General features: G+C 35.1%; 1 protein-coding gene across 4 annotated transcripts in view; it reads left to right on the plus strand.

The window, feature by feature from the left end:
* Positions 1-14076, plus strand: part of LOC138317546 (G-protein coupled receptor dmsr-1-like) — a 195181-nt gene that overhangs the window by 37732 nt on the left and 143373 nt on the right. For 2 of the 4 annotated variants that reach the window (XM_069259326.1, XM_069259300.1), the window contains exons 1-2: positions 3432-3476; positions 6896-6956. The gene's annotated coding sequence lies outside the window, so the exon portion shown is untranslated. Of the gene's footprint in view, positions 1-3431; positions 3477-6895; positions 6957-14076 lie in introns of those variants that run through there. The other 2 variants (XM_069259317.1, XM_069259308.1) reach the window with 1 other exon arrangement.

A 14076-nucleotide genomic window follows, 5' to 3' on the forward strand; every position in this document is an offset into this window, starting at 1 on the left:
GAGCACCAATTTGTTTATGTGTTATAAAAAACGATGCCTCCCAAGAAGAAGAAGAATTGATGTATGTGCAGCCATTACAAGAGAAAGATAAATGATGCTAAGACAATCACTTGGCATAGATTCCCGGCCACTGAAAGTGCAAACTAATCTTCATGTTCTGGCGGGCGACATAATATTCTGAAAAAAAAAATGGTGAAATTTATACGTTGCATTCAAATATGAATATTAACCTTTCAAGTCAATCTATTATATATCTTTACAACATAAAAAAGACTCTTCGAAAAAAAGTGATTAAATAGGTATTCGTGTCATGTTACTGCATACATGCATTGTCGTGATTTTTTCAAGTTTTAATAAAATAGTTATAATGGAATACATTGAATTTGGAAACCAATAAAAAGATGAATATTTAAACTTGAAAAAATAATTGAAGCAAAGATTATCATGCAAAAGGGAGGAATTGTGTTTTGTTTATCGCCACTCAAATCACCACAAGTAACTGATCTATTTCTGGCAAAATGACGAATAATATTCATGTGTGTGTACACATTACTAGCATTCTGAATAAATATTGAACCTATTTGAATGATTTTTGGTGGTGATTTTGTAAACAATAGATAACAAATTAAATCTCATCTGGTCACAAACGCTTAGGTGACCTCGACCAGTGTTCTTTTTGTGTCAAGTTCTTAAGATTGAATTACCTCCCTTACAACTTTCGTTTTTGCTGGGATGCATGGTAGCTTTATAATCGGTCTCTTTGCCTGCCATGTTGTTGGGATTTCACATGGTTATAAATAGTCTATTCACTTTGATTGGCTGGCTAAAACGATTTATGTGTGTTGATTGGTTGCTTGTTGTTGAAGATTTCATGTATGTAAGGGGTACCGGTGGGGAAATTATTGCAAACAAATTATCATTAGATAAACCCAGAGAAGTCCGAATGTTTTTTTCTGGGTGTCTGATTTTATTCTCAGAAATCACACAAGGCGGAGCTACACGTACTGATCGTAAATAGAAATATTTTCAGGAACGTGTGGAGGATCTATCATGACCTACTTGTAAAAACTGTCCGTTGCATGGGAAATGCTGAAACAAACAAAGTTAGGCTTTACTTAGGGGATATTTGTGGAACTCTATGCGCTAAAGTAAAGTATAGTTTTAAACGAAATGTTATCCTTGTTTCTATGCGTATATTATGTATTTCACCAATTTGTCCAAGTACATGTACATGTATATCAGTACAGTGTATATTAGACGGAAAACTTGTTAGCATTAGGAAAAGGCCCACTACATCTTCTGAACAACTATGTTAAAATAAACCAGACGTTAAGTTTCATAACGCAGGTCGTATTAGGTCTCCCGACGTCGTGTTTGTTGATTGAGCAAGACAGCAAAACTTAAACTTCGAATTCGTTAGTGTTGTAACCTCATCTTTGGCCATCATTATCAATTTTATTATGTTATAATTGTTTTAAAGAGACTTTTATTTTTTGTTTCTGAAAGGTAGCCTATTGGCCCTTTCATAAATATCATGAAGTTGATTACCTTTTACAATGAATGTGAGAGCATTTAAATTATCACTTTTCAAAAATGAATTGTCACAAGAACTATGGCGGCTAACTGTGAACAGAACAATTCGTCAAACTTTCCTATCATTGCTTCCTAATAAATAATGCTGTATGGTAGCCTTCTTAGCTTTGTGGGAAGCTAATACTTGTATGTTTATCTTAAAATAAAGCCGATATCATACATGCCCCCTAACTAATGTCACTCTTTTGAGGTAAGATTCACTTAAATTTGCCATATTTTTCTTAGCTAAACCTAGAATTTTCTTCCAAAATCTGAGAATATATTGTTCATCTTTATAAACACAAAACCGTTTAAAAATGGTATTTTTTGCTGCGCCAATCAAAATCACGATAATATGTTCTTCATGATCATAAGTCGCCAGCCAGTATTTTGTATCAAATATGATATTATTTTTTTTCAAGATAATAATTTACCCATTTGAACAATAAACTGATTTATAATTGTGTTTACATGTGTCTAACTTACGCAAAAATGCATATAAAATAATTTATTTTGCTTTGGGTGCATGCATGCACAATCAGTACTTAATTCTATATAGGGCATAGTGCCATGGAATGTTTTCAGGACGCAATTAATTATTTTTCATTTTTTTTTTATCTTGAAATAAAATTAGAAGCTCAAACTTTTCAATGGTGGTCATGGTGTAAAGTGTGTAACTTTTGTAATTGAAAAAAATACTAAATCGTCTCCTCTTGTTTTTTGATAGAGAAAAAATACCCTTTCTCAACGGTGGAGCATCTTTCAGTATTCATTTAGAATTCCATCATAATCCGGAACCTTATTATTACTTAAACAATGAATAGAACAAGATATTTCGTCCTCTTTTATTTCACTATTTAATAGATCATCAAATAATTCGCCCTCATAACTATTATAAGAGTTATCTCCCTCGTTTAATGCGTTTTAAAGTGCACAGTGGCCCAAGGATAGGCTAAAAGGTCGGTTAAAAATGGTGTAATTATCCAGTCTAATTTCTTATGAAAATGGAAATAGAACATGCTTCTCGTCAAAATCTCGTCTGCGTACGAGAAAATTAATTTAAAGTATAGAAAATTCTATAACACGTTCCTCCCGGCTCACTATGTCAGTGTTTACATTTCCACGCAAAAGCCTCTCGCTTCAATGGCTTTCAACTTTTCTTTTACTTTAATGGTCCCAAAACTAAGCTGAACTTGACCGTCGTATTAATATGTAAGAATTTATGGGAAGACAATGAAGCATTAGGAACTTTTACGGGTTTTTCTTTGCCCGACTATTACACTTTAAATAATATGTAATAATAGATTTATCAATAACCCGAAGACTGTCCAAACATCAGAATATCGACGAAGATTCAGGACTATAACAGTGTTACGGTAATAAATAATGGGTACGGAAAAGTGTCTTAGGTTTCGGTTGAATTTGACATTTCTTTATTTTTTTTCGGTGGCTGACGAAATAGCACTACTCAGTCACCGCAATTTTCCCTTCCTATTATGCTAGGTTTACACATTTCAGGTATCGTGGACAAAACGGGGGGACCAAGTGTGTTATAGGGGTTGTTGTACGATTTTCCTAACTGTGATAAATCCTTCGATCTGGCTATAATTGTACCCTCTTACATGTATTTTATCTGTTTACCGGTGGTCGATCGTTACATTCAGACTGTAAATTGATACAGCTGACTAAAACAGTAAATAGATTTTTAAATCTAATTTTGAAACAAAACAAAATGATATTAGTTGAAAAAATATACAGGGCATAGTTTTGATATTTTTACACGGCAACAATAGAAATCAATATTGAAATTTAAGATGTTTGATAAAGCACATGGTGCGATCTAGTTTGTACATTTGTGAGGACTATCGATGGCGGCTAGGGCTATGGACGGGCGCGCCTCAGAGGTAAGGATGATAATATAGCTATTTCATACCTAAGGGTATAATACTGGCTGGTCTAGGGCAATACAATCATGTCGCCTGAGGCTGTATTGCATGGCTTCCCATGCAATAAAGCCTCGTGACGTCATGGCGTCAACAAAATTACTATTTCTTGGGTAAAATTTTATCATTTTTTTCACAAACTTGACTGGTTTTACTATAAAAGATGCAAACAACGGAATTTTTGTTGAAAATATCACGTAATTTTAATTAACTTTCAGCCGTGGAGTTCTTCGAATTTATTTCAAAATGGCGGGATATCATAGTTGTAAAATTGCAATAAACTCGAGGTATGTAAGAAAAATACTCTTTCATAAGTGGATATGAAGGATAGGGATATTCTACCCTCGGGATCACAAAATGTTGCAAAATCGCAAGCCTCGGGTTTTACTACATTTTGTGACCCTCGGGTAGAATAAAAGAATCTTATAAGCTATTATATCCTTGATGACGGGATGAGGGGAAGTAACTCACGTCAAAATGCGGTAAAACTACACTTCGTAGTATAAATATCATTTCTGAATTTACAAAATCATGATACAGTAGCGGTGCAAGTTAGAAACAGCTGAAGCAGACATGTGTAGTTTCGAAACTTTTTCAGATGAATTTCAGAAGATATTGGATAAACAAAGTAAGTATACAGCTCTCGTTTATGTGAATACATTGATGGGCATATACTATCACGTGACTAGTTAGACTAGAGGAATAATGATATCTGATGATAAAGTTATCATCAGATGATGACTTTATATTGGAAGATCACTCCAACCGGTCAGTTCTATTTTGAAAATTAGTTCAATCGTACGGTTTATAACAATCTATGCATATTCATCAATTTTGGATCTTCGTTAAGGTCCAGTCCATATAGTGTTATACCGTTGGTAGAATTAAATAATGACCGAGGGCGTAACCCAATATCGATGTTTTAAATATAGATTATATTGGGGCGGTATAACACCATATAGGCCTAACCAAAGATCCCTATAATTCAATATTAGCGATGCAGTGTATTTGGCAAATGTCGAAATGAGTATCCGATACGTATGCATGTTAATTACAAGAATGATGGCCATAGGAAGCCGCCCTGCATAACTCAACATTTGGATAATAGCATTCAAAATTGCAATATTAACTTGGTTGTGACGTCACATAGGGACTGTTAAATCGGTGTTCTAAAAATGGAAACGACGAGTTAATATGTTATATATGGAACTGAACGTGACCATATATTAGCCAATGAGAACAGTGATTGAGAGATTCCGAACACAATATCGCCACTTCCAAAACCACCCGTTGCCATGTTAACAAAACAGAGGTTTCTAATTAGTCAAAAATAACTGATCTATCAATTTTGATGGAAATTCTAATGTAGATGTTTTGAGGGTTGCCGAAATCAATTGTACGTCGTGCGTTTGCAGATTTGTATATTATTCCCCAAATACAAATATCGCTTGCTCTCCTTGCGTTTGTTGGGATGACAAACAAGTTTTGCACCACAACTCAAATAATACGCTTATCCATATTACCGAGTATCCAAGAGGATCGAAGCCTTAATCATAAATATATATATGATGGAATGACATGGTATCTCGTGCAAAACAGTAAGTGTCAGAATCGAAAACACACGAGAATAGCATAGACACATCATTAAAACGCTTTTTATTGTTGTAACTTAAGACGACAACTCCCGCTTGGGGAAAATCGGTAAGAAAATACAGAGAACGGTACCAGTTGTAACGTGGTAAAGAAATATACCGGGAATGGTATCAGTTTTAACGAGCTATATTTTGTAATCGAGGTTGGCGTGCCGAGACTGTAAGAAAACTAAGAGGATTTTCAAGGGAGTGATTTACAAAACAGCGTCATTCCACCAGCTTCAAAAGCCAATCAAATTGATTTGTCTATAGCTATTTACCTCTCATGGGAAATAACTCCGAATAGAAAAAATCATGCGCTATATAAGCGGATTTCCTTACTTCAAACATACAATTTTCACTTCTAATACAGTACATATAAGGTTGGGTTAATACATGTCTTACCACCAGACAGAAACATCGTGGTAAATTAAGGCAAATGTCACACAGATAAAAGAGAGTGTGTCTACAATTTTATTTACTCAATCACGGCCGGAACTGGTAGAAACACCATGACATTTTTGTAATAATATAAATATTCGGAAAAAGAGAAGTAAAATCAAACTAGTGCCGGTGTAACTATCGTTTATACTTGGTGTGACGACATATATACCCTTTGCTGTCGTAATTATAGTTAGGGTTACAGTTTATTATGCAATGTAAAACAATAACTCTCCTTTAGGCCGTAACAGGGTTACCTCCCTTTATTCCATTACGGAATGTGACAGTACTAGCTTAGTTTAATAATAAACAATGGGGGGTGGGGGGGGGGGGGGGGGGGGGGGGGAGTGACTGTTCTAGGCAAGCTGATTATATGATTTATTGATTTTTTTTTTTTGTGGCTTTTTTCTTTTCTTTCCATGATTTTTCACCTATTATATGGGTGAAAAGACCTAATATTTTTAGAGCTTTTCACCTATAAGTAAAAAGACCTATTTTTTGTTCTGCTTTTAAAAAAAATTATTATTCTGCAACGAAAATTGTATACAAAGAATCTCCGAAACGGTCAGAGATACGTTAAAAAACGTGTAACCTAAGTGTATGGTGTGACAGCAGCATTTCTGTGTTACAATGTAGTCAAAAATCCAATATGGCCGCTATGACCTCACTTCCGGTTTTTAATTTATGGTAGTACCTCGTTAACGGCTTAACGAATTTCTTTTTGTTTTGGATATATTATGTATAATCAAAAACGGAACAAATAACTAACATAACACTATTCTGCTAAACGTCACCTTGTTAAAAAAAAAGACCTTGACCTACATTCAAGGTCACATGGGCCAAAAAATCTAAAATATTCAAAAGATTTCTTGTGAAGTTCGTGGATGTCTACAGGCCTAATACCGGTTTCAGGCTTGTAGCATGTTGACATGAATGCCTACAAATACTGTTAATATGATTGACCTTGATTTATATTCAAGGTCACAGCGACCAGAAATAGTAAAAGCTTTAAACTACTTCTTGTCATTTTCTGAAAGGCCTAGAAATCTGCGTATGGAACTGTAGAATGTTGAGATAAATAACTACCAAGGTTGTGAAAGGTCACGATACCTGTAGTTGTACCTGTAGCATGTTGAGATAATGGGCTACCAAGCTTAAATTTGCTGATATGAATGACCTTGACCGAAATTTCTGTTTGGTGAAAAGCCCGTCAAATTATCCAGTGATAATATTTCTATTATATGCATTTTGTTTCTATATTGGCATTCTTTATCTTCCTTTACTACAACCGATTTTTATTTCCAACAGGAATAAATAACGATGATTAACCATGGGAAAAAGAAAAAGTACACAAGCGATATCCAGCGGGGTAAGTTGATTTTTTTCTCCCCAATTTTAGATTATTCTGAATAAGAAATATTTCTATAGAAAGTTTTTCATGGCATCTACAAATGATCATCTAGCGGATGAAATATAGATACATGTGATAATTGGCCAGGTAAAATTTGACTTGCTTGCTATAATATGAGAGGACAAGGTGAAATGCCATATTGATATAATAATAAGAATGTGAGACATTACAAATATGGTATAAAATATGGACCAAGGAACTGTAAATAGACATGCGGGGTTTTGTGAAAATAGAAAAGAGGATCCCGCCAAACCACAACCAAACATATATAAGGATTAAGATAAAGTGTCATTAAGGATAAGGCACAACTAAGTATCAATGATTACGAACTATTCAAGGTGGTCAAGAGACGAAATCGTCTAACAAACAGACCGAAGCCAGGTAGACCTGGTAGACCAATAAAGATGAACGAACAGAGCCGCCAAAAATGAAAGGGAATGCCTCAATTTTGCCGATTCTGAAAATTCATGTATTCATTAAACACAAGACCAATGCTGAGTATAGTTATGACATGGGTGACTCTATAGAATGTCTGTATCCGCCTACAATTGCGATGTCAATGTTACAAAATGGAAATATGATGAATGTTCCTATGAAATCTCGATAAAAGAGTTTCGTATATCAGCATAAATCCTTTTAAACGATTCCTTTACTCGGCGTTTTTTGAAAAGAAATGCTATGAGCGAAGTAATTAATTCAATGAGAAAAAAAACTAATAATTTCTAATTGCCATTCTAAAGCGATCAAACATCAAAGAAATATTTTAAAAAGAAGGATTGCCCCTAGTTTGCTTTTCAGTACGGAGTCAAGTTCACCCATCATCATCGCCTAATTTTGTTCAGCTTATTATGAATTCCTTTTGAAACTCGGAAATAGTCTGGCCATATTTGAGATTAATTGGACATTAATTTGTGATATACGTATAAGATTTAATCATTCTATCTATATACAATGTAACAAAAAAAGTCATCTGAGGTTTGTCGAAATGGTTATAAACTAGAAAAATGACATTAGTGCTCGCGAACTTAGTACATCTACTTTACTTCATTTGCGAAGTAAACTGTTGCGATCTTATCTTGTTTGAATATCATGTCAAACTTTGCGAATTAGCACGTTTTATGTAGCATTTGTATGATAACGTGGTGATAAAACAAGGGAGATTACCGGTACCTTTCAAAGGCAGAGTTATTTAGTAGTCTATTCTAAACAATTATCGTTAATGCTTTGTTGATATCAATACATAACGGAGCACATCTACTTTCGGGTAAATGTCAAACAGCTGATTTCCCCACCAAACGATTGGGGGTTTTAATGCCAATTACGTAGAGGTTAACACAAAAGAAGTTAAGAAGATTTATGTTATATGGTTCGTAAACGTTAAAAGATTAAATGAATGAATGTTTTCGGTTTAGAGAGTTCTTTCAAACTTGTATACGTTTTACCTTATATAATGCACTAAAATCCATTGCCATTGGTGATGATCGTACCTGTTACATCCGGATACTATTCTGGCGCGTGAGAGTATATCCGTCAGCGGCACGAATCTTCAATTCTTTTATTTTCCTTAAGTTTACAACTTATTGGAATTGTGCAAAATACGCACATATACATATATGTGTTGAAGAACACTTATTGGAATTAAACGCTTTCAATGCAGTCTCAGATATTGCTTACGTAGGGATTTTAAACAGTCATTAAATCAAGGTTTATCGTTGGAACTAGAAAGAGTACTAGTATGTGGGTTTACAGGGGGTTTGCTAGAATTACTATACTGTGGATTGGTTAGGAAAAAATGGTTGCATGATACCAAGCAGGACATCTGAAAAATTGCTTACACATATATCAGTAGAAACTTCGTTTACTTCGTTACTAATTAATACTGACTTTTTCACAGAGTCTAAGTTAAGTCTTACTGATTCAATAAATTGATATTGATACTCTTCCTTCCATTTAAAAACGGGTCTATTTTCGACATCATCACCATCAATCTCAGTGTCAAAAGAAAAGATTTCACAACGAATTTCAATATGTAATGGCGCATGATCAGAAAATTCAACAAATTCACAACCCATAAACTTATTGATAATAACAAACAGGTTATATGGTAATAAAACATAATTAATCACACTCATACCGTTTGCCCCACAGAAAGTAAAATCACACGATAGATTATCTGGATCTCTACCATTCAAAATTCTTAGACCAGATGATTTACAGAGGTTTAACAGCCTAGTTCCAAATTCGTTCCCACCTAAATCAGGATTCTTCCTAGTAGGTAAACAACTCTCATCATCAGTATCACTCAAATAATTGAAAATGGATTGAGCATGAGACTTAACACTTTCATGTAATATGTCGCCAGAGATATAATCTACAGAAGAACGAGTGCGACTGTTTAGATCACCTGCAACTAATACCTCACTAGTTTGAGAAAAATCGGTAATGACAGTTTCTAAAACCAAAAAAAAAATGTCACAGTCATACTGCTCGTAATAACGAGACGAGCTAGGAGGGATATATGTAAATATTACTGTAAGACTTCTTTCACGCCCAGTTAGACGTTTATCGATACTAATTGGGATAATGGTATCAAACAAACTATTTTCTACCTTTATATGTTTAAAAATGTCATTACGGATTAACAAAATTAACCAACCCCCTTGCGAAGAGCGCGTTGCTTTTCTCGGTATAACAAATGATTTGAAGTCATCGAGTTCCAATGTATAGTCGTTGGGGATCCAGCACTCTGACAAGAAAATAATATCATATCAATCTAAACTAGACTCCGGAAAGACACGACCCGACACAAACGTCCGCACGTGCAAACGACAAAAGAAAGTGTCAGAACACTTCCGGCCAAAACAAATTCAGTTACAGAACGGAGAGACGAACAAAATCGCCTTCAAAGCTATTTATTGTCAGCAACCAATATGGAAATGTCAGAAAGTAAACAAAAACACATTGGAATTATGTCGTTATAACAAATATGTGCTACATTCACGTATGTAGTCATGGTCACCTAAAAGCTTACGTTTGTCAACGCTTAAGTTGACTACATCTTCGTCGGGTTTACGCTTCACACTATCGGGTGTCCTAATTTACACGTGCAACGTCCTTTATTGATTGTAGAGAATGCAATTCATCAAATAGCGTTGTAGTCACTGACCAACGGTCAAGCACGTGTCAAGGTCATCCATCTTAATCATTCGAGGAATACTTTCTGTAAAGAGTGGTTTAGATATATGAGTTTGTTCCATTTTTGTTTTAATCTCCGCAACCTACGGAAATCAATTAAAATTATCTTATTAATTTAAGCTTTAGAGCCCATCAGTACAAAATACAATATTATTACACAAAAATGTAGCGGACAGGTTACATGTACACATGTACAATAAATACACAGAGAATGGACATTCAGTTATAATTTCATTAAGTATTCTTAATTTTGACGTTTTATGGTCTAAAACTACGGAAGAAAAAAAATATTATGTCGTTATAACGACTTAGCAATGTCGTAGTAACGACTTAGTTATGTCGTTATTACGATATAGCTAAGTCGTTATTACGACATACTTAGTCGTTATTACGACATTGCTAAGTCGTTATTACGAGATACTTAGTCGTTATTACGAGATACTAAGTCGTTATAACGACATACTTAGTCGTTATTACGAAATAGCTAAGTCGTTATTACGAGATACTAAGTCGTTATAACGAGATACTAAGTCGTTATTACGACATACTAAGTCGTTATTACGACATACTAAGTCGTTATTACGACATACTAAGTCGTTATTACGACATACTAAGTCGTTATAACGACATACTAAGTCGTTATTACGACATACTAAGTCGTTATTACGAGATACTAAGTCGTTATAACGACATAACATTTTTTTTCAATGTTACCCTAACAGGCTTCCGTATAAAACAGATCATATAATATTTGTTGAAAGCAGCGTGAAGTGAATCGTTAGGAGCGTGGTTTAATGGTCAAACGATTTCCTAGTCATTATCTCTGACTTCACAAAAACATAGACCAGTGTCAACAAATGGGCTTCTGCTCTCTTTCTGAAGCATGAGACGGAAAGGGAGATAACTCAAGCGGAAAAATGTACACTACTACAGTAACTATCATGTATTTTTTTTATAAAGGACAGCAATCGATCTAATAGATCGAATATCCGTTAACCGCAATTAATTCCGGGAGAGATAAAAATAATCTACGCGAAAACATGAAAAGGCGAGAAAATTAACACGAGAGGCACTTTTTGAACTGTTTAAAATCTCGCCTTCGTGTAGCCGTTTGTGATTCGCCTTTTCGTTTTTCGCCATATTGGGCTGGCTGTAACGAATATCGCCATTATCATCATACAAATTGTATCGTATTGCTTGTAACACGGGTATTGGTAGTACTGCTTTATATTTAATTCCATTTGTTATCTAAGTACCGTCCAATCGCCCGGCGGCCCTTATATAGGTCTAGATCTGTATCGGCTTCCCTCGTGTCCGGCGTTTGTCGTGATCCCGGGCTGTAATGTGTGCATAAGCAGATTTAGTGATGGACATAATTCAATCTCTCCGGCCAGTAATGGTACCAGGCGAGAGTTTAGATTGCACACAATCGGGTTTGACCACAATACTATTCTAATTAAAATAACGCTTATGTGTCCAGAGGATGTCCGGCGGAACCATCACAATGACGCTGACCACAACGTAACCTTATCCCTAAAAGCAATCACTCGAATTGACCGGTCTGTTTTTAATCGGACCAGATTCCTAACTGGACTGTGGTCAGATATCGTCGTTCCTTGACCAATTTTATCTGAACCATGCAATGTGTAATCATATGGAAGACAAATGGCCGACGCTGACTGAAACAGATGAAATTATTGGCTAATCATTGGTTGGTATAAAAAGTCAAAGGTTAAGGAGAGTACTAGACGTTGTTTGCTAGATAAGCTTGTTAAAATTGGACATGGAGATATACTCAATTACTAAGAAAGCGGAAAGATATGTGGACGTAGAAAAGTTCGAAAATAATGATTATTGAAATTGCTAGCTCTTTTAGTGATGACAACGAGGTTGTATATAAAATTATAGGGAAATATTATCCAAGGGCAGGGTCCTTTTTCAGTAAATTAGAATATAAGAAGGACTTTTGTACAAAGTCAGAAATCGATTAAAACTATCCGGTGTTCTATCGCGCAATACCAACCCCTTATCTCTGGAATGGTAAATCCGCATATTGCTAATATCGCCATGAACGATCTTTGCAAACAGCTATTACCAAAAATCTCAATAAAAATGTCGTCATGCGGTTTCAGAAATGTCGTGTTAACTGTTATAAAATGTAAAGGATTGGTACATTTATCACAGAGAAAATAATGTTCATCAGTTGAATATGTAAATGGTAAATAATTATAGATTAACATATTTGAATTAACATTTCAATAAGATTGGTCAATGTAATTTTTCGATACCAGCCTCCACCATATTGTATTGTGCACAAATCGTGAGGTCAACTGTAAACCATATTAAATAACAAACAATATGTTTAAATTTACATTTGCATCACACCAATCGACGGAAGAAGGAAAAATATTTAATAGATATTAGCCTCAGGGTTACAATAAACGTAGTGTAAACTCGATTTCATTGCATAGTGTGAAATCGCTAAGCTATTAAAATCACTAGCGGGAGGCGTACGAAAATAGTCCCTCCAAATTGGCGAGTCAACTTCCGCCATGACCGGATACGGTAGCGGATGGACGCCGACTAGGGTAGGCATCAAAAAGACATTACAACGATCGATTGTTCTCACCATTTTATGTCTTGTTGGATTTTCAATTACATCTGAAATTGGATTTTTCTTTAAAATCTATCTTTATTATTTATAATGTGTTTCCTGCATTGGACTTGTGCACTTTTGTACATTCTCACGACTGTGGTAAATACCTTGTAAAGGAAGAGATAACAGCAATGTCATGGAAAGTCCTGAAATTAAATTGTAACGCAACGAACAACCAAAGAGTCAATAATTAAACTAATCATTCATTGTAATACTAGCATTATGTGAGGCAAAGGAACTTCATTGTAATAGTTATGCAGATCTGTAAAGATTGTACATTATAGGTATGAGGAGCTGTTAACATTGTACATGTAGGCTCTGCAGATCTGTAAAGATTGTACATTATAGGTATGAGGAGCTGTTAACATTGTACATGTAGGCTCTTATTCTATCCTTCAATGCTAAGAGCCGAATTACATATGTACGTGGATAAAAACAACAGAGTCTTAGTAGGGAATCACACACATTAGACGATAGGCTTGGTGAACCAGATATGACGATAATAAATCATTATATAGCTTTGTAATTATACGAAAACCTTATTGCACAACAAAACAACAATATTAGAAAAAAAGCAGAGACAACGTTTTTCATTTATTGCACTTGTTGTTGCCAGGCATAGCGATTGATAAAGCAACAAAACGACAATGACAAATATTATAATAAAACAGCAATATACAGCGAGACACACCACGCCGACACAATAAAGCAACAGCAAACTTCAAGAACAGGGAAACAACAAAATGAAAATAAACCGCATTTGCAGCCAAAAAGCAACAAGCATACATTTGTATATATATAGATCAGAAACAACACGGCCATTTGACTGAGAGATATGATACAGTCCCGTAAGTGCTTTGTTGAATTGTGATAAAATAGCGTGGTGCAAAGCACGTGGCAGGTATATTTTATTGAATTATATGAGGAATATAGGATGAATAGTGCCAAGGTCACACGGAAAATCAATATCCGTTTGACCAACGTCGTAGGTCGACGAAAGTCTCAATCAAGGATTCGATAGTATGGAGCAGGGAAAGGGTAGAGATACACGATAGTATGGGACAGAGAAAGGGTAGAGATACACGATAATATGGGCAGAGAAAGGGTAGAGATACACGATAGTATGGGCAGAGAAAGGGTAGAGATACACGATAGTATGGGCAGAGAAAGGGTAGAGATACACGATAGTATGGGGCAGGGAAAGGGTAGAGATACACGATAGTATGG

The sequence above is a fragment of the Argopecten irradians genome, chromosome 1 (assembly GCF_041381155.1).
Source record: "Argopecten irradians isolate NY chromosome 1, Ai_NY, whole genome shotgun sequence".
NCBI classification, from domain to species: Eukaryota; Metazoa; Mollusca; class Bivalvia; order Pectinida; family Pectinidae; genus Argopecten; species Argopecten irradians.